We start from the raw sequence: 22,847 nt of genomic DNA, 5'->3' as shown, positions 1-22,847 counted from the left end.
GAATCACTATTAATAAAAGTTATAAATCCTACATGCCCATTTTTCTTGTGACAGTAGACAAGATATGAGTCTCAATTCAAAATAATATGTGGATCAATAACACTGTTAACAACTTGAGTATCAAAGAATTAAAATAATGAAAGTATTCTAAGCTGTATTGCACAAACCATCCTGATGTCTATGACACTTGCTGTAACATCACCACTTCAGGTACTTTGTAATTCTCTAAATAAAAATAAAAGTCAAATGTCCAAGTAACAGTGGTATATGATAATTTTATGGCCTGTTTATCCATGGCAACTGAGATATTACACTTATTACACTTAATTTTAATAAATCCTGCTGTGATTTTACAGAATGGCAGGATCATTGAAGTTTTCAGGGACCTCTGCAGATCACCTAGTCCAACCTCCACCACATTCAAAGAAGGGTTAGCTAGAGCAGATTGCACAGGCTCGTGTCTTAGAAGGTTTTGAACATCTCCAAAGATGGAGATTATATGATCTCTCTGGGTAACATCCAGTGCCTGAGCACTGTCAAAGTGAAAAAAAAAAAAAAAGAGTTTTGATTTACACTCATTGCCTCATGTCCTGTCACCATGTACCGCTAAGAAAAGTCTAGCTCTGTCTTCTTCATTCCCTCACATCAAGTATTTATACACATGGATAAGATCACCCTGAATCTCCAGGGTGCTCAGTCACAGCTCTCTCAGTCTCTCTTCAAATGGCAGGTGCTTCAGTCCCTTAATCAGCCCAGTAGCCCTTCCATAGATGCTCCAAAGTAATTCCTTTTCTCTCTTGTACTAAGAAGCCCTACATTGGACTCATCACTTCAGATGTACTTTACCATGGCTGAACAGAGGGGAAGATGCACCAGCCTTGGTCTGCTAGCAACACTCCTCCTAATGCAGCTGTTGACCTTTTGGCGATTGGACACCTTTGCTGCAAGGGCATATTGTCGGCTCATGCTCTCCAGTTTACAGGCCCACAGCACATACTGGTGCATGGAGTTCTTCCTCCCCAGATGCAGGACTTTCCACTTCCCTTTGTTAAAATCCATAAGGTTCCCATTCGCCCATTTCTCCCGCAGCATATCCTTACTAACAACCACTCCTCCGGGCTTTCTGCCCTCTGCTGACTTGCTGGTGGTGTAGCTGGTCCCATCATTTAGGTCATTAATGAAGATGTTAAACCAGTTTCAGAATCAGTGTTGACTGCTGGGACACAATGCTGGTAACTGGCTTCCAGATGGACTTCCTGCCAGCAATTTTTGAACCAGATAGTTCAGCCAGTTTTCAGTCCACATCCCTGGCCAACTCACTGTCTAGACTGTCCATAATTTTAATAGGTTATGCTAACATTAATATGCATTATAACTTGCTTAATTTCTCAATGCAAAACAGCAAAACAATTTGCCTGATGGCAACCATATAGAGTCCACTCTGACAAAGCATATCTGCCCAGATGTCAAAGGTCCAGAGTAAAGCCCAGGGGATGAAAGATATTATTGACTGGCTATGGCTTCCACGTACCTGAACTGATGTCACTCACAGCCATGGCAATACAGTTCTGCCTCGATTACAAAGATTCAAAATCAGAAGATGCATTGTAGAAAGAAATCTAACAGCAAGAAAGCTCATCCCATGGTTACAGAAAGGGGACTGTTGTGCTGAGATGGGACAGTAGCCATATTGCTAACCCAGCATGAATATATTTATGTTTTCTTGTAGAAAGGCAGTCTCTGATCTAGCATTGTAGTAGACAAAGTTGGTCAGGAATTTACTGAGCAAGAAATCCAACAGGACTAGGAGTCATATGCTTTAATCTAAATATCTGAGATTTCCAAGTCTGAAGAGATCACCTAATGCTCCCTTTAAGTATATGGAGAGAAATAGGTACTATGCAGAGTTAATTCATCTCAACCTAAAACAGATGTTTAAGACAGATGAGGTGAATCAATTTCTGCATATACCTTTTTCTCTCAGTGAATATAAAAAGGTCTTAGGGTGACTATGTCAGGCTTAGATGTCCAACTCCTAAATTCATAAATGTAGAAATAATGGAGTCCACATTCTGGAAATGTTATGGATGAGGAAAATAGAGGACTTGGAAGCAGCACACCTGTACAAATCCAAAGAGAAAGGAGAGTTAAAGGGAATGAATTGGCTATTTATGGAGCTGAGTGATCAAGAGTGTGATGATGGTGTTGACAGTGACAGAAGAAAAAGAGGAAGAGTGAAAGAAGTGACAGGGCAGGACGGTAGATCAGACGTGGTCATGTAAAGCCGAAATTGACTGCAATATTATGAGGAAATGTCAAAACTCCACATCACCTTGCTAAGCCAAGCAGAGGGAGGCAAACCCAGAGTAAGAAGTTAGGTCAAGATCTAGGAGTCACAGTCATTAAGCATGCAAATGGATAAAACCACTTTAAAAGGTATGTATAAAGTGTGATAATGAAATATGCATTAACTTAATCAGGATCATCAGAGGCAAAACATTCCCTTTTTATACATTTAACTGATCTATGTGAATAAAAAATGATTGAAAAGAAAAATGAAAAAGGTAGACAAGGACAGTAAAAGGCATTCATGTTCTAGATAGATTTCAGATTACCCAGTCAGGCTTTGATAATGATGTTTAAGAAACCTAAAAATGTAACAGTATGGAAGTTACAACAGGTAACACAAAGGTAGGAAATATTTGCTCCTGGCAAAAATGCCCAAAATGCAGTTATGAGTGTTAAAGAGACTTTTCAGGCATTAATATTCAGAGGTGAAAAGGTGAATCTATTATTCATGTTTTCTGTGGTCGGTAAGAGATTTTCTTTGCTCTGCTAGACTGAGACCAACACAGGCAGCATTCGGTCCTCCTTCCACTCCTAACATCAGCATCCCCATGATGCTGATCCTCGTGTCTTATAGACAGTGGGTTCTTTGTCAATTTGCTCAAAACTCTTTTCTTCTAAGGATTATGCCTATTCATGAAGGAATGTTCAACTCTGAATTGTCCCAGTCTCATTGCTCCTGGATATTTGACTGGTTTCTCCATTACTTCAGTCTGCCTTTGGCCCTTAATTTTTCTCCTGTTTTTCTTCCGCCCCCCAAAACCAATGTGTTGGTTTGAAATTGGGGCATTATCACAGAGTCTTGCAAAGATTGTGGGTTTAGATCCACATTTTCTGTTTTCCTAGTTCTTTGAATTGGGATTCAGAGACAACTCTATCTGTGGACAACTACTTTAAGGAAGGCAAGAGAATCAAATGTAAGGAAGTTACATTTTGAATGAACAGAATGTGGAAAAAGGACAGAGAGAAAAGAATTCTGACATTTTATGTCATATTATCCATTCTCTATATGCATTTCTTGATATAAACAATGAGATTGTCTAAAACGACTATTCGTGTTTAAGGTAACACAGTATTTATTACTTTGTTAATTGGGACATGTTTATTAAATAAAATATTTGGTATCTAACAACAGCCAATACTGTAGACTGCAGAGAAAATGACCAGTGCACTGCTTCGTGCCATACTGTACCTCAAGCACAGATTTATATTGTGGTTTTGAGTGTAATTTTATTATAATTGAAAATTTACAGCATTGCATGCATATCCTACTTATTTGCTGAATTCACTACAAACTGTTTATTATTCTTTGAAGATTTTTTTCATCATGGGAAGCAAGATGCCCCGAAGGGCTGAAGAAACTGAGCATACATATGTAGAACCTAGAAACATTCGATCTCATTAAGCAATGAAAATTGTCACTGTAGTGCAGGAATGAAAGAATATGACATTATTAGTCTTATTTACACAGATGATTAGAAAGAGATAAAATATCTGACCCAGACAGCTAATAAATACAGCATTAAAAACACAGCATTTTCTGCCTTATTTTTTCTGACCTATTTTTCTTTCCCATAATTGTCTTACAGTTATATCCTGAGTTCGCATATTGGTTGCATCCATTATTCTGGCTTCAGAATCTCCTAGTTATTTGTTAAATTTAGTAAGAATTTGTTTGATTAGATTTGGTTTTGTTCCTCTTGAAAGCCCTGAAGGACTGCGAAAGAGAAGCAAATCCTACAAGTAGGACCTATATATGTTCTCTGTCTCGTTAAGGAATGAAAACTGCTGGGGTAAGGGAAGAAAGGAGAAGAAGGTTTATTCCTGTTTACACTGATCTTTCAAAAGCCAGTTTAACAATTCTCTACATTGTTAAATTGGTTTCATTCCGGTTTAACTCTTTAAATGTAACTAAAGTCAACAAACTTGGGCGTTCATACAAACCAAGAGACCTGGATAATTCTCAGTATATGAGCTTTACACCCTTAATGAAATTTACGATAATGATTGTACAGAATCTCCTCAACTTTTTTTACTATAGTTCTATTTTTTGGCATTGATTTACCATAATAGGATAGCCTCACTACTGTTCATTTCGGGTCTGGATAACTGGAAAAAAAAAAAAAAAAAAAAAAAAATCTGGCTTTAAAAAAGCCTATACCTTAGTTTAAGGAACAGAGACAATACTTCGACTATTAACAAAAAAGGCAGTATTTGACCCTCTGTCCATTTATTATAGTTGGCCATGCTTCTTGAAAACAGTAAAGCAGAAAGAAATTAACCTAAAGCCTTTAGCCTTTATTTTTTGCTAATATTTTCAGACTGGAGTATCTGATTCATTAGATTTTCTGCGCACATTCTGTGCAAAGCGAACTACTTCCATATTGTGTGCCATGTCACCACTTCCAAAGTTAGTGAAGTCTCCTTCTGCCAGTTCATTCATATTTCTGTTACATTTTTAAAAGGAGTTTTTACTATAGTTGTAAGTCTAATATCTGCCTTTGAGAAAGACAATTTAAGATGCATGGATCTCATTATTTGACTTTTATTCCCTTACAAGTATTTTATCTTCCTCAGAGATTGAAAATAATATTTCTGTAATACTTTTATTTTGAAATGTTTGGAAGTCAGTTAGATACATAGTCTGATATAGGATTGGTTTCTAATAGGCCTCTACATCACTGAACATAGGTTAGACCTTCCTCAAGCAAGGACTGACAAAACTGCAACTCCAATGTACTGGACATCAGAGGGACTTTTCCTTCCATGCACAGGACAGAGGTACAGAGGACCATGGTGCACTTCTGTGAAAACTGAAAGTCCAGAGATAGTATTTATTAAAGTTTATTTTAATTTCTGATGAAGACTATGGTTCTCATGTAATCTCTTGATAAAGTCAGTTTTACCTATAAGGAAAGCAATCATCGCTTCTTGTAAAAGTGGATATAATGACCCAAAAGTTGCAGTTTGTATCCTATCCCATCCTTTCCCTTTGTGGGACCTACTGGTCATAATGTTAACAGCATATGAACGCATGACAGTCTTGTTTTATTCACTAGTACACTGAAGACTACAGAAGCATAAAATGAAATTTCCTTCAAAGGAAACTCAGCCCCTGGAGCCAAGCCTAAATATCACAATCGAATTATGAAGATTTTTGTAGAGGACTGGAGGAAAATTACCGCTTCATGCCACCACTTTAGAGACTGGTCAGAGGAGATCAGACTGAGAAAAGTGCTAAGGCAGGTGTCTAATCAAATGAAGAGTCAACTACAGTCAATGGAATAATTAATGAACTTAAAATTAGACACCTGTCTCAGTGTGCAATCAAAAATATGACAGGACCTTGTCCTTTAGGAAGAGCAAAGAGAGAAGCTTCCACTATTTCACAGTATTCCATACCGAGGTGTTGGAAAAGCCATAAAGCCAGATCAGAGCCAGTGTTTTAAGTCCTGGTGCTGACATCTTTCCCACAGATGCCACACATCTTAGACCCTCCAAGGCACCTTGATGATCATCTGCATTGTGACCCCATTAGACACCTGTAATCAGCACAAAGCTGCTGCCCAGTAGCCAGGAATTCCCCACAGCCTAGTGGCCAGGGGCAGAATTTGCTCTTTAGTTACAGGATTACACTTGTCCAGGTGATGTTGTTCTCTACTGAGACATATTGAGATGTACTAACTTGTGTTTTTTACAGTTACCGCAAGGCAGCATGTTTGTTAAGAACAAAGGTAAATAGGGACACACTATTAAAAACTGTGTGTCCATGCTGTATGATTATTACAATGTTTGAGATCTAGTTTAGTGAAGGTTATCTGTGCTTGGCTAAGAAAGCAGAACATTAAATTGGTTTTGTTTTGAAAAATGTACTGCCTCATTTACTTTTTGATTTGTGTCTATAGGAATTTGCATTTCATTGTCCTTACTACTGTCTGACATGTACCATAACATGATCCTATCCCTTTAGCTTTGTTCCATTTCCTTTCACGCTACCTCTTAATTATCCCTTTTGTACCTCTAGTCTGTGGTCTCTGAGCTTCTAATACATGGCTGTGCCAATTCCACCACCCCCAAGGCTTGTCAGGTTAAAGATTAATGAGTAGACTTTACCCAGAGGCTTTACAAAGGTTAAACATAATTACAAATGGGTATTTTATGCAATGTTGAATATGTGAAAGCAGCTCAAAAAAAAAAAAAAAAAAAAAGTAAGGGGAAAATTGTAATGGAACTTATGGGATTTAAGTCAATCACTTAGATCTTCTGGAAAGAAGAAAAAAAATAAAGGCAAAATTAGCATAAAAACAAACAAGTTAGCAAGTTCTGCCCTTTGTTCCAAAGATGGTAATAAAAACAAAAACACCATATGGTGGAAATTAGACTGCATCTCAAGCTTGCAACATTGCTGCCTCTTAATTCTCCTTTTGAGTTAACTAAAATGTGTTGCATTAAGAAGATTGAAAGACAAAAATGTCTAAAATTATGGGTAAATCTTCAGTTTGGTAAAGTCTCATATTTGACCCTTTGTTAAGAAAAAACTAACATTTTTCCTGTAGGCAAAATATTGCCTCTGAAGGATTCGTTACCTTAAAAGATCATTTAGCCTAATTGCCTGATAAGAGAGCTATGTCAGTTAATTTTCTTAATCTTTTTTCACAACTTACAGAAATACCTTAAAATGCAAACTTAATGTTTGGGACAAGATTTTCATAAGAACAAGTCTAAAATTAGCTTTATAAAACCATGGCATCATATTAAGAAAGCAGTCTGAGTTTCAGAAATGCTAAACTCCACCAAATCCCGTTAAAGTTAATAGAAACTACTTTGGAATTTATCTTCAAGTACTTTACTTGTTTGCTTCCTTGTTTCTAAATCTTTTAGTATATTTGATAAGTAGAAATTAAATAAATTATTAATAATAACAATAATTAAAATAACACAAAGGGAAAAAACTCTTTTTTTATGATATTATTAGTGTTCAAATAATGGTCTTCAACTGTCAGAAATGTCCAAGAGACATGGATACCTAGGATTTGCTTCCAACTTCAGATTTTTAAGACCACATTTTCAGAGGACCTTTGTTTTTTTTGTTTTCAATAAAGCTCAGTGATGACTGCAGCTCTGCAGAAACACTGAAAATTTTAGTATTATTACTTTCTTCAAATCCTTACTGGGAAAAGGACAAATCCTAATTATCCAAGAAGCCTTCTGTGTAAAAAGTGGTACTATTTACTAGTGATACCACTCTTCAAAAGTAAGAGAACAACGAAGTGAACACATGAAACTATTGAAGTCCTATAATTGTCTCAGAAAATGTCCTAAGCCCATATGTTTTTCATGTTTATTTGGCTTTCTCAGTTAAGCATTTGCAATACAGGTGCTCTATTTTCTTCTGGTATTTTCTTTCTTTGTCTGAAAACCTGAGAACAGAACCTGTCTAGCCTTTTTCTAGTCATATATTAGTTGAACTCTTTCAGCAAGAAGTATTTGAACAGACAAAACATAAAATGTTGCATTTGATGATTAAGAAACTTGGATTCTTCTTTGAAACACAAGTTAAATTGGTACATTTGACTGCAATCCTGATCATTAAATGTAAATCACACTTTAGTGTTACATGTTCAGTGACCAGACCTCTAAATGAGTATTAGATACATTATAAAAACAGAAAAAAACATCTTTGTATTAGCAAACAAAGAATTCTAATTTATAAGATTCAATTTCTGGCTTTTACATGGTTTTACAGCTGTTTCTGGCAAGTGTTTGGTTTATGAAATGGGAATGTCAGAATTTGGCATATAGCTCGGATGCAAATTTTTTCCACAAGTGCATTACTGTATTTCAAAGCAAACATTACCACTTACAGTTTAAAATTCCATTTTCAGGAATTGTTCTTTCTGTATATATACTTTTACAGCTGATCACAAAACAAAAGTAACATCATTATGTTTCTGAGAAGGAAGCAAACACTGAGAACCAAAAGGAAAGTAAGACCACTCAGGCACCTCCACAGAAGAAGAGAGTTTTTCGCTACAAAACTTGCCCTGAAAGTGCGACAGGTTCATTTAAGATTTTGAACTGAGGGTGTTGAAACCCTGTATGGCATGTATGTCCAAGGTCATAGGGTATTTTGCAAAAATAACCAGTTTCTGTTTATCTTAGAGACAAAGTTGAGCTACTATGAAAGACAGGAAACAATGCTCTATAAGCAAAAAGAGAGAGACGTTAAGACAGTCTCTGACTTGAGTCTTATAGTCAAAGTGCTTAACTGTGAAGAGGATTAATCTTTAATTTTTTATTTATTAAAGTTTTTTGACAAAATTATCCCTTATTGTAGTAGAAACCATCCTTTTGGGAGCAGCACACACCACCCTCTCAGTAGGAAGTAGTCAAGTTCCCTTTTGCAGTAGAGCTAGAATTTATTTTTTTTAATATTGGAATTAGAACTGGTAGATCAGTTAAGGATATGGGAACAGAAACTTTTATACAGATTACAGTTTGCATGGGAGCAAAGTATGTCAGAGCCTGGGCACAACCTTATATTGTGCAGAAACCACTCTGCTGCTGCCTTCAGTGTGCATAAGATGGGGGTTTGAATGTCTGCTGTGTTCTCCACTTGGCTTTTGAATGCAAAGTCTAGAAAGTGGAAATGTTTTCACTCTTGAGCAGCATGCTGACAAAAATTTTGAGAAAATGTGGAAAGAACCAGTGTAACATATTCCTTTCTCTAAGAGGGACAATTAAAATTACTGACAAAGCAATTTCAATTAGTGACTCTGGCTTCTGTCACTGTATTAGGGCATCACAGTCTACACCTGGGTAGCTACAGATTCATTACAATGTTACACTCTTACCTCAGTGTGTCTGAGTGCTAAAGGTATGATTGCAAGCCAGTAGTATGGACTGCATAGGAGTCATGAGATAGTGGCTGTGCTACATTTCCCTTAAAGTGCCCTCTTTTGATTTGGTGGTTTATACTGCTAAGTGTGTTCATATTTTGATGTCTTGGATATCTCCAATCAAGTAAAACAGAAACAAGAAAATAGATTATTTATTTTATTCAATTATAAATCAATTTAACTTATACTAAATTTGTTCCAGGGTTCTGCTGGCTGTAATACAAGAACATTGAAGGGGACCAGATGGGTCTACTGCTGCTGGAAAAATTGATACAAACAAACAGACAAAAAAAAACCCAGAAGCCTTTCTTCATCTGAATCTTATCAAAGTCTGCCATTTGATTACTTGAATTTCATGAAAATTGTCTCAATAGCCAACATGTAGAAGTGCCCTCAAGCCTTGGATCTAAGGGTATCATTGCACTCATATATGCATCCATGGGTAAGTAATTGGGGCTGGACAAAATCATAGACTTTGAAGGACAGTAAAAGCACGGTAATAAGTACTACTCATTTTAAGTCCATAGCATGTGTTTTAATTCAGGTTGACTCTAACGAGCCTGATGGTTAATACTACCCTCCATTAATATAAATTAACATCATCTACAACTTCCTTCTAGCTTTTATGTTGTTCTTTTCCCAAAAAACATTTCTGTTCACTGGAAATATATATACAAACAAATGACAGCTATTTTCTGTGACAGAAACATGAAGAGAATTTGAGCATATTTGAGGCTAGTTTGATTTCCCAAACATAAAATATAAACAGAATATTCCTGTATTTAATGAACACTGCCTTTGTAGCACCAGAAAAAGGGAAAATATCATCATGCAACCATTTACCATAGTAATATAGCTGCTGTGTTTAGCCTGAATGATAAGGGTTTGAAAACTTACTCGGAAAAGCTGAAGAAAGCTAATATGTGGGTACCCTTAAAGAATGCATATGCACATATATAAATTATCAGAGAAATGGAGACCAGAAGAACAACCACAGTTCATCTCCAACAATGGCCAGCAACAGATGCCTGTATAAGGAGTAAAATAGGTCAAGCATACAATGACGCTTTCTCAGCCTCCAGCAATCCATGGTTTTCAGATTTTCTGAGCCAGAAATGTCATTTTGAGGTGGTATTTGAGGCCAGACTATTAAGAGTGTGGGGAAAGCCAAAAGTGTTTAAAATGAAACATTTGTACTGAGTCCACTGCAAAGCATCTATACTAAATTTCTAAGATACTACTGCAATTCAGTTTTCTTGCAGATTGTTTATTCAAAAAAAGCTATTGGATTCTATAATATTCAGTGTTAATTAGGGTGGGGGCTGAGGACATGCTAAAACACTGTAGAAGAATTTATGTTTTCGTTGAGGTCTATACAGTAGCTATGAAACTTCTATGATACAGCTGCAACAAACTCAAGAAAAACCAAGAAAAAATCATACAAGTTAGTTATTGTTCACATGTACCGATGTACCTACTGGTTTTGGTCATTAAGAAATAGAAAAAGCAGTGAAGAAAATCCTGAAAAGTCATGATTATACCAGTTTTAGAACACAGAGAATCGCAAAGTATTTTAGAAGGAAAAAAACAAAACAGAACAAAACCAAAACCACAACCAAATTAAACAAACAAACAAACAAACAAACAAAAACAACGACAACAATGACAAGAAACACCCCAGCAACGAGGAAAATTAACACAAAATCACAAGACTGAGCAGAGTTCTGACTGCATTGTCACGTAAACCTTTTCCCCAGTTCCACCATTATTTCTGCCTTGAAGTTGTATTCCATGTTACAACTCAGTCACTGCAAACTCACCCAAGGGGGAATGTGACCTCAACCTAGAATCAGTTTCTTGGAGGAGAGGCATTATTCCTCACCAAGGGGTCCTTTGAAACATTGATAGAGTGGTGGCATTTCAGGTTCACTGTACATGCAAGATGAAAAAAAAAAATCACAAAACATCAATGTTAATCAGCAGGGCTTAATGGGAAACATCTTATTGATAGTAAATATGTCCTATTGAGATTACCAATATGGCTGACAAAGTTAAGTATGAGCACATACATTGACCTAGTAGTTCATCATGTTCTGATTAATAAAATGGGTCTATTAAAAAAATAAATCAATATGGTATATATTCAATGAAATAAAACTGGCTGATAGAAAAGCTAATTGTTAACTTGTAATGATCATCTAATAGGAATGTTTTTCAGTCAGATCTCACAATGAGATTCTTGGCTCCACACTAGTCAATATTGTTATCAACGTTCTGGAAGAAAATATCATTGATGGTAAAGCCTGTAGATTACACAAAATCAGTGAAGTGGTAAATTAGGGTAAAGACAGGTCAGTTCTATAGAGTAATCAAGTTCACTTAGCAAGATGAGACCATTTGAGCATCGCACCTTTTAAAACAAGCCAATATAAGGACAAGTATCTTTGAAAATAAAATTCAGTTCAGAGTTGCAGGAAAGGAGAATGGTATTTGGAAAAGTGCTGTTTCTGAAGTGATAAATACATGATGTTCCAACCACGAGCTCCCAGTATGATGGACTACATAAAAAAACAAGCAGTAGTCATATTCAGAAATAAAAAATAATACTGAGAGTAAGTACAAGCTGTTTATTCTACTGTATCTACCCATTAATAATGTTGACAAAATAGTAACAAAAGGCTGTGGTCTGTAAAAGAGGATGTTTACAAATTGGAAATGTTCAATGAATACCCAAAAGAGCTCCCTGGGACCTGGGGAATCTAGGAGTCTAGTACTCAGTCCTGTTAATGTATATAGGGAAGGTTATGAGTTGGTTTGATCACTGTGTATGTCAGGGAAGGATTTCTGACTAATAAACAATGTCAAAACATAAGTGATTTTTAACAATGAAAGCAATCAACTGGTAGAAGAACTTATTTGCAACATGGTGGAGCGTCTGCTACTTGAAGGCTCTACATTTTGTTAAAGATATTCCTCAGTCCACCAGAGCTTGTAGATGCAGGAATGAGTACTTACATTCTTTGTTATATGTCATGAAGGATGTCAGAAGAGATGCTCGCAACAATCTGTACATGAAGTATCTAAGATGCTGTTATAGACCAAAAAAAGAGAGAAAAAAAAAAAAGATGCATAAAATGAAACAAGAAAACAAGAAAGAAGGTAAAAAGTAAAGTGCCTTTCCTGAAATAAAGATTGCCATGTTAACACTGATGAGCTACCTGCAGGATAATCAATTAAACATTTCTAAACTTTTTAAACCTTTGTATTAATCTCTGCAGTGCTACACAAGGCTAACAGAGGACAGATTGTTTTCAAGTGTGTCCTGGCCACAGAAGGAGAGAAGGGGGCACATATACTGGAAAATGCATTGCTGTAAAGCTTTGGACAAGCTTTGTCACTATGGAAAGCAAGGAGAAAATAAATGTCCAACAATCAGCAGTGGCTGATGACCCTCAGCCAGCAGTGCAAGTGAAAAGGAACAGTGGCACAGATGGGAGCACAAGGGGAATGAATCCTGTAGAGGATTGATTCTGCACGGCACACTGTGGTGGGGTTAGATAAACATTTTGCACAGTAAGTACTGCATTTGTTCTTTCGCACACTTTATCCAAAGCACGCTGACCTCAGCCAAGTAAGAGTACATGTGCGTGGGTGCTGAGGTGGCCCCCACAACAGGTGTAGAACTGCTGCTTCTGATGACTGTTTTTTTTCAGTCAGTGGGGATTCATCAAGCAAATGTGGCACTATCACAAGTAAGAGGCTTGTATATCTAATGCTTTTCCCAACTTCTGTATTGTTGCTTTGTTTCTGACTCCAGCTTGTGAAAACATGTATTAACAAATGCTTTCACATATGCCACAGACGGATTAAATAATTATTTTGCTTTGGAAATGTTATTTTGTTTCCTTTTGTTTTTTAAATCAGAGTATCATGCCCAGATATAGGCAGTCTAATGAGCTCTAGTGGGTTTTTTTCCTATTACTAACTCAAAAAGACCATTTTCTGAAAGCTTACTTAGTCTTAACTGAAAATGTGGCATTCCACATAACAGTCTACAAGATTATTGCATTATGAGTTATCTTTGATTAAATTTATATAATGTAACCAATACAGGTCAAAAGTTCAAAATGAGAAAGCCACCCGATTCCAAATCATATTCCAGGCAGCAGAACATTGCATACTTCAGGCTGCATTGCGGGTTTGCATAAACTTTCCCTGAAAGCCATGTATTGACCAATCGATGTTTTCAGCAGCTGCTAATTAGCACTATTCTAGACTGAACTGCATTATTAGTCGGTACAGCAGCACAACTCAGCACAGCCTGCTAGTGAGAATGTAATGTGTTCTAAATAGAAGTGCAGATGCTGCCTGGTGAAAATTTTCAAAGTACTTGAACATCAATGTACCCAAGACAAATAAAACCAGGTGAAGATCTGTCCTGTTTATAGCTGCAATATATAAAGGTCAAGGGGGACCATGAGTCTTAGAGAAACCAGTTTGCTCATAACTGGACAAATACTTCTCAAGGCAGGTGTTTTAGACAATAAAACTCCTTGAGCATGACCTCATCTCTCAATGCAATCATAAGTTTGAGAATACTGCCCCAACTTCTGCCTCAGTGTATCCCAAAGTGACTGGTACATCCTACTCTGCTAGCATATGTAAAGTTTTTAAACATGCTAATGACAAGTAGTGTCATAATCTGGAGGGCAAGAATTTTCTTCTGGACACTCAGATAAATCTGTCTTTATTTTCAGAACAGTCTCTTCCATTAACAATATCCTCCTGTTTTCAGTTTTCAGCCCAGTAGGGGTACATGCTCTGCAAGGAGAAAGGCAGTGGCTGCCATTACTGTGACCCTGCAACAAAACTCACAGGTCTCCCAGCAGAGAAATTGCCAACGTGGTTGTGCCTTGGTGCATGAGTAAATGCACATTAACCCTTTTAAATTGTGAACTTACTCCATTTTGCTGTGTTCAGCTTTTATTTAAGACATACATAAAGGCCACGACTGGCAATAGCCCTTATAGATGGAGGAAGAGGGAATATCCCTGTTGTACCACATAATTTCTGTATGTCACTACTGAGGCTTTCTGTGTCGTCTCTCTTTTCAGCAAAAACCTCGTATCTCTGGTAACACTGGTATCTCTGGTAACACAATATGAAAAACAGTGTCTACCTCTATAATGCAATAGAATTGACCTATAGCCAAGTCTGTTTCTGCTAGCTGAAGGTTATTTTGCTTTGACATATCCTTGCAGTGTCTTTCTCTTTAATTAATAATGTTGCTGCCATGTATTATGAAAGTCAGTCTTTTGCATATACTGTTATCTTTCCAAATTAGACATTTTATAAGTCCTTAAAGTTTTGGCCTTAAGAAATGCGTAGAGTATTTTTAATCAAAAGTCCAATCTATTTACATGCACAAGAGCTGAAAGATTTTTCATGCAAGTGGTTGTACTCTTAGGCTTTTATTATTTCTGCTTGAGCAGAAAGCAATAAATATGTCTTGAGACAAGGGAGAAAGTTAATAAAAAACTGTCCTTTCCTCTTTGTGCTAGACCCTGTTTTAAAACCAGCTTGTCTTTCATGGACAAATTAATTGGATTAGCTCTGCTTCAGCCACAAAGGACAACAGTCTGTGTCACAAGCATATTTGTATAATGAACCATCACTGCACTTGTATACTAGGGGACTGATCCTGAAATCTTATTCAAGCAAGAATTATTATTGGCATTAACACTACAACTCAGTTTCTGGGACACAAATAAGAAAAGAGATGCATGTTCTAACTTTACCTATAATAATTTTAAGAAGTCCTTGCACCAGTGAACTAACAATAGAAATAAAAAAGACCCATATGGTAAATGATGGTATAGAAGGGAGACTTACCCTCAACAACCCAGCTAGTCAGAGCGCAGGTCCTCACTGTCAAAAGTTATTAAAAAGTTCTCCCTGGAGACATTGTCAATGAAAATTTCACTGTGGTTTGAGAAGATGTCAACAAAATGAATAAAGCTTTTTATAAAGAAATGTGACTACTTCTCCTAGGTAAAAATCAGACTGCATTTTTGAAAAATAAATACAAAATTGTTTTTCTTTTGAAAAGAACACTAAAGCCATCTATTTATCCTCCTTTCCTTCACCACATTAATAACATTTCAAGCTGAGACTATTGCTCAATCAGTTCTTACCCAACATGGTTGTTTGCTGTGTATGTAGATGGTTTCACCCATCTCATAACAGCATCTCATAGCAGCTAATTTCATAGTTGTTATTACCATCAATTACTGCTCTTTTACCTTCTTCCATTGCAGCAAGGGCTGAAGCTATTTCTTAAAACAAAACCACAACTTCTCATTCAGGGTGTTATGCAAACACCCACCCAGATGCAATGAGGGTCCCAAGGAGCTTCCAGCTGCAGACTGAGGAGGAGTGTTTATCACTACTTGGTGCATCCTGCAGTTACAGATTTGCAACTGCTGTTGGATGGGAGGGAGGCTGTTACATTTACACCTGGTATGAATAACTACCCACTGAGGGCACCATGCAGTTGTAGACATCTGCATCCAAAGAAACAGCTCCAGAGATGTCTGGGGTTGGGCCTGGAAGCTGGAGCATTCTTTAAAGAATCTTTCTATGTGGTAATAATCTGCAGTTTCACATGCACTACCTTGCACAGGCTCTTTCTTTCTCCTTCTTTCTTTCTACATTCTTTGTGAACAAAGTAATGGGCAATGAATCTGTGTACTAGTATCTGTAACATAAGCCTTCCCACTTGCCAAAACTAGATACACCTTTCCGTTATGAGAGGCATAAATCCTAATTAACTATTAACTACTGTTATAGGTAGCATAGAATTATTCAAGCAACAAAAGAGTTTATTTTTTCCCTCAGTTAGTTGTAAATGAGTCTAGAGGGAAGCCAGGAATTCTCAGTTACACTCATTTTATACCTGTAGCAGTAGCTTTAAAACCTAATCCTGGATATGTTTATACATTTTTAATAGAACCCCAATTTTACATACAATATCCTCTAGTGGCTTCAGCTGCTGCAGTATCCTCTTGAACAGTTTTTCACATAATAGGCTCAGCAGGTTCAACCCTTGATTATCTTTCCTCCAGTTCAATATCTTCTCTTTTCCCTTCGTTATACACCAACAAGGGGACTATACGCAGGTTCTCTGTGGAGGATGCCTCATACATGAACGTGTAAGAAATGTGGAATCGATGTTCTGGCTGAATCCAGTATTCAAGGAATTTAATTGAATTATTGAAATTCAAGGTTGAACCCCTGGGACATTGATCCTGTATTGTCAGCTTCAAATCCGAGGTGCACTGGCTGCTTGATAATGTGTTCATAGGATTTGCAGTAGAGGGGGTGGTGAATCAAAGCTTGTGACAGTATAGCTAACTGACAGAAAACAGAGGAACTGATGCTGAATACATTTAAAAATAAATCAATATAGACTGGCCTGATTGAACAATTCTGGCAATGTGTTGTGCTGGCATGGCTGCTGACTTACCAATTTAAGAGTAGGCTCAGGATTCATGGTAGCTGGAAAGCAGGAGAGGCCTGTCACTGGGGCGATGCATTTAACTTCCAAGACAGAGAATATTTGCTCATCCATTTTCCTTGCCAGAGGCTAGAAACTATTGTCGCGGCTGCCAAATGAAACAAAGGAGGATTAAAAGAGAAACAAAACGATAAAATAATACTTGCAAAAAGCTAAAAAAAAAAAAAAAAATCCAGAGAGATGGTTTTCATTTAGATTGACATGAGTGCAAATACTTTGCTTATTTTCCTGATATATCAACAGATCACTGAGAACTTGAGGCTGGCAACAACTGGAAAAAAAAAAAAAAACGGGCGGGGGGAGTTTAAAAATATTTCTGGAAAATAATGCTGAGCCTTTACAACCTCTCCTGAGTGTTAAGTCATGTCCTGCCTCAAGTGGGACTTACCAAGAAAGGAGACAAAGCAGATACAGCTGCAGGACCTCTCTTCCCCATTGTGGGTTGTTCCTTCCATTGTTCTCTCACCAGCCCACCTGCATTGTTCAATTTATCATTGTCTGTTTCTCTAGAAATGGGACCTGAGACCACTTGACTGAGCTGGATTGAATGGCTGTCACTTCAACTTCTGCAAGAGGAGGGCAGCTTTATAACCTTTCTGCAGCATTATTGCCTTTGGTGGGAACTAAAAACAGACAATTCTTTCTTCCAGCACCATGATGTGCTGAAGCCCTTAGCCTTCCTTCCTTCCTTCCTTCCTTCCTTCCTTCCTTCCTTCCTTCCTTCCTTCCTTCCCCAGCATGGCCAGTGTAAGTCAGCATGAATATCAAAAACTCAAAGCCTTCGGGGCTGAGTCCTCTAAGTGATCTGGTACTCTCTACCTGTGTGGGGTCCAGAGGCTCGATCCAACTAAACCCACAGTGCAAGTACTTCTCTGGAATCAAACTACTCATGGGCATTAGTTTCTCGTTGTATGTACAGGATCCTTGACTCCAGTGGGAGCCAAGGTCATCCAGCAGTGCATTGGTCATTGCCTTGCAAAACTGCAGAGCATACATACCTATCCAAGGCAAGGTCTTGGTGAGTCTGGATTAAGTCAATGAGATCAAAGTAGGTGCTTTGAACCTTTCACATTCTTAAAAACTCTGTTGAACAGGAGCACCATTCAGAGGTCCTACAACATTTGCTACCTAGTTGGCTATAATATTAAGGTACCTGAACTTTACAGTTTAATTTTAAAATGCAGAGTGTACAACAGGGCAATGGGAACTTGGAATTAGTCCCGTTACCTCTGGGAAACCTGCAAAATTCAGACTTCATCTGCAACAACTTAGCACAGAAGTAGCAGTATTAATTATTTCTGTATTTAATAGATAAATCTTGTATCACCTACCTGGTAGCCCACCCACATCTCTTTTTCTTACATTCTTGTTCCACCTACAAACACATTGTCTTAATGTTTACAATCTAAATTGCGTCTAATGGCCAACATCAGATCAGTGTGTACCCATATTCTCAAAATCAAACAGCTGCTGGACTTAGGAGTTGCAGGGGCTCTTGGATGATTAATTTCAATTTAACTCTCAAAGCCATGAGATAACATATGTTTTTTTTCTGCCCTGCATTTGATGCTGACTTCTCACTTAATGAAAGGTGTGTATGGATGTTGTATAGTAAGACAGAGGGAAACTTACTGTAAAGCCAGAATGAATCCTTAGCTCTGAGGTCGTCATATTATAAGTCTTAAACCAAAAGCCATGTGGTTACCCTCTCTACATTAGGATGCATCATCATGTAACATGAGAGGGGTCTCAGACCAGACTCTTTCTCTCTGCATTCCTCAAACTCCATAACATGCAGATGCCCCTCTCCACCCATGGGTCTAGAAGACATCAAAAGTTCACAGTAATGTTATCGCATGAATTGCCTTGTGTTTGTTGAGATGCTAGGGTTATCACTGCATTTCAAGTAACACTACAAGCAAGAGGATATTTTTAAATCCATTGACCTCAGTATGTTTTCCCAAACTGCTTTCTACATTTTTCATCCTTCTTTGTTTGTTTGTATGCTTCATTCTACCCCATTCATATTTTGCTTCTGTGAACTCTAAATAACAAATTAATTTATTAGGAAAATGACACTTTGTAAGTGCTGACATAACAGAAGAAGTGATGCTGAAAGTGTTTCAAAATAAATAATCAGCACTATGTCATGGGAGGCTACTCTGAGCAGTCCTGGCAAAGTGTTTGTTGTGTTGGCATCATTAATGTTATGCCAATTTAAAAAAAAGCAGGAGTTCTGGTAGTAAGAATGCAGAAAAGTCATCACAGGGGTAAAGTGTCTTGTTTTCAGGACTCACAGGACACATCTATACTAGTGTCTAAAGTGAGTCAAACTGCCCTTTCTCTGGCCAGAAGGGGAAGTGTCAATGCAAAGCTGGTGTCCCCGCAGCCAATCTCTATTTCTTTGCATGAAATGCCTCATCTATGCTGCACGTTCAGGTCCACTCCAGATCATGTCTGAGCCCATGTTCTCAACCAAGCAGTGTATTAAGGAACCTGCTAAATATGAAATTAGGTGCACAAGGCAGAGAAAGGACTTTATGTCCTTCTATCACTTCATGGTGTCCTCTCTTATTCTGATCCAGGTAAAAAAACTGAGAAACTTTCTCCAGCATAGGCATTTCTGCAATTCTAAGGAAACAGAGCTTCAGTCTCAAAACATTTGCATAAAAAAAAAAAAAAACAAAAAAAAAAAAAAAACCTTAAAGTAATTCCCATTTTCTCTTTCCACCTATCTCCCTGGAAAGTGGGAGTTGTACTTTTTTTGTTATAATTTTTATTTAATAACAGAACTTAATGAACCGCACTCTTTTTTCACTAAGAACAGGAGCTATAGCTCAGTAAAATCAGTTAAATACTCCTGAAGACCTTAACAGGAAATGTATCCAAGCCTCTTGATCTTTTGTTCCTGCTTCAGCATTATTCCTTTTATGTTGGTTCCCTTTTCCCTCTTTTGTTTTCATCCAATTATCATCTTCTTTAACATAATCAAATACTGACATATGATCAGTGCATTCAAGTAAAAACAGCAAAATGCGCACTAGATGCTAACAACTGTGAATTCAGAAAAATTAAATATGTTGCTCTGTAAAAGTTACTTTTCTGAGAACTCAGACACTTTCTATTCAGAAGAAACTTTGCTTTTGGAGAATACATTAAAACATTCCCTGCATACTTAGAATTCTATGGTCTACATGGAACTCATTAATGTAGTCCACATACAGGAATCCTGCGGGGGTCTCTAATACACCAGAACAGCTCTGTAGATCTTCAGGGGGGAAAAAAAGCAGTCTGAGAAAATGCTTGGGACCGGGGAAGTATTATAGCAACATGCTGTTTATTTTCACAAATACAATTTCTTTTTTACACTCCAGGAGGGAAAAGAGAGAAAGAGAAGAAAAAAAAAATCTTTGTTTTAAGTTGGTTGGTCTCAAGTGTTGGTAACTGAAAAGGAAAATGAACTGCCTTTCCTTCCTCTGTGCAGCAGCGCAGAGGGAAATTACCTAGGAGTGTGAATCATTTCTATACTGCTTTTGCTGAAATGAGAGTGCTACTGCAGGGGAGATGATACCAAATAGAGCTATGTGGAATATCCAAACCAAAATTTAAAACACTTAGGCACATGCCATTGCAGCTCCTGGGACTGCAGAGGTATTGCAGTGTTCTCTGCTAACCCTGTTATGTCCACCAAACACCGGTGTTGGGACTAGGCTTTCAGCACTTCTGCATGTCAGGAAGAGTTTTAGCATGTTGTGTTGTGAAGCGCTTGTGTCTTCAGTGTTCCTAACTGGTTCAGTTGCATGCTCACAAGAAACCATCTGGATTTCATTTGCTCAGATATTTTCCAGGTTGGTATTGACAGAAGAAATCAAGTATTGGGCTTGAAGGCAGCTGCCAAAGAGAGAGCTGAAGAGTGCTTCCAGCTGCCAGGCTTCTCTTCACATCCCACCCAGATCCAGACTCCTTGCTCAATTCCCCTTCTGCTACTCCTCAACACTGTGAGCAAACCTGGACTCACAGGTTAGAAAGGAACAATAGCAAACTCTTCCCATATCTCCAGAGCAGAAAAATCTTTCCTCTCAAAGAAGTAATACCGGATCATGAAAGTAGTTTAGTGTCAGGGTCGCTCAGGTCAGGGCTGTTCTGCAGGGGAAGGGGATCCAGGAGGTCGGGTAGTGGCGAAGCAGGCAGGGGCAATGTCTTCCCCAGCAAGAGCACAGCCCTGAGGTGTCCACATCAGGTTGGTAAAGCAGGGACATGGACAGACAGCCACACTGGGAGCTGCTCCTCAGCCCATGCAGCTACCCCCAGGGTGGGGAGTGATGGTCATGGGGCCCTTACAGTTAAAATAAGTAAATAAATCAATATAGAAAGATATCTATATGTAGGTATACATTCATATATGTATCACTGATATGCACATATGGAACTAGAGTGGCTATTTTACACTGAATAATTTCTTTGGCATTTTTTTTCCTTTCTATTGCTTAGCCTCTTTTTAGTTTTGGTTTCATCATTGCATATTGTTTGCTGGTTCCTTCAGTTAAACGTTACTTTGATTTCCACAGATTAGGTTTATGTGCATAAGGACAATGTAGGTATTTTTAAAATTGGGGTCTTGGTCTTTTTTGACTTCATTTACCTAGCTCCAGCACTAGGTCCCTTGCTCTGGGACACTTCTCCATCACTGACTCCAGCTCTCCTTCATCATAATAAATCTCATTATCAAATCCCTTTCACTAGAAATATTATGCATTGAAACCAATTCACTTTCTTGGCATGACTATTTCTAAGATTTTTCTAGAACACCTTTTTCCAATTTCTATGCCACATCTATTATGTCTTACTTATGTCAAAATTGTCTCTTAGCTTTAATGGGCCTGCTTTTTCTTTTCCATCTACTTTTGTAATATCTTTATACAAATAGACCAAAAGTACTCTTCATTTTTATTTTGTTACATTAAACAAATATGTAAGCTTAGGCCACAAAACAGGCTTTCTGTTCCTAGAGCACTACTATTAACTCTTTTCCTTTTTCCACCTGCTCCATTAGGAGCTTAACTTGCTGAGTTTTTATGACTGGAATTCTAAACTCTATACCAGATAATGTCTCATCAGTGCAACTTATAATTAATACTTAATGCTTTCATTTTGCAAAAGCCTCAGTGGGTATATCTGAGAATTTTATTTCCATTTTATGCTGCTACATGTACCTATGTGGTGCATAGTAATTTTTTGACTGACTAGTACCCACAAGTTTTCCTGTTTCAACCAGTGGGCCCTAGGATGATTGCAGAAGTTTTGATTGAAGAAATTCTCATCACTCCCTATGTTCATTACCTCGCATTTCAAACTAATTAAATCACATTCATTGTCCCAGTTCTCAGGCCTATCCATTTCTTCCCATGTGATATTCTGATCATCTTCCATATTGTTACTGTCTGTTACATTTTTATTTCTTAGAAAAAAAGAAAGAAAATTATTAACACTTTCCTTTCTTTTGTACTCAAGATATTGCTGACATTTTGCATAGCATCGGGCCTGATACTGATTCTTGAGGAATTACAGCCAACAATTCATTTTTATTTTAACACAAATTTCTGTAATTCCCACATTGTGATGTTGTACTAATCCACCTTTTATTCCAAGTGTGTAATAATTTTCCATGTGCATTGAATTCAAGTAGATTAAGTGCTAAATTAATCTTTTCAGACAAGCTCAGTTACCAAAGTTCAGTCTGACACAATCCACTTGCTAATTCACAGGCCATTGTACCCCCTTCTTCATTCATCTCCATATATTTGAATATTATTCAAAAGTTATACTTAAGCTTCATATACAGCTAATATAAGATTACTAGGTTTTATTGGGCCATTTCTAATCCCTTTCTTAGACACACAGAGTAGAGTTTTGCTTTAGCTGTGCATTGTAGTTCTACCAAAAGCTAGAGTCACTTCTTCCAGATTCTTCCAGAATTTGCGTGCCATCCTCTATTCTTTGCGATCCTCTGATCCAAGGCCATGGAG

General features: G+C 37.5%; 1 long non-coding RNA gene across 2 annotated transcripts; it reads right to left on the bottom strand.

Moving 5' to 3' along the window:
- Positions 1 to 9,332: 9,332 nt before the first annotated feature.
- Positions 9,333 to 17,661, bottom strand: LOC110358353 (uncharacterized). 2 transcript variants are annotated; one of them, XR_010469840.1, is made up of 3 exons: positions 16,771 to 17,661; positions 12,261 to 12,333; positions 9,333 to 11,174 (listed from the first exon to the last, which is right to left on the bottom strand). It is a non-coding gene; the product is annotated as an uncharacterized LOC110358353 (long non-coding RNA). The 2 variants fall into 2 exon arrangements; XR_002412723.2 differs by lacking the exon at positions 16,771 to 17,661 and adding an exon at positions 15,138 to 15,273.
- Positions 17,662 to 22,847: the final 5,186 nt, after the last annotated feature.

Source organism: Columba livia, chromosome 1, assembly GCF_036013475.1.
Source record: "Columba livia isolate bColLiv1 breed racing homer chromosome 1, bColLiv1.pat.W.v2, whole genome shotgun sequence".
Lineage (NCBI taxonomy): Eukaryota > Metazoa > Chordata > Aves > Columbiformes > Columbidae > Columba > Columba livia.
The sequence above is the reverse complement of the archived record's forward strand: the minus strand, read 5'-3'. Positions and strand labels throughout refer to the sequence as shown.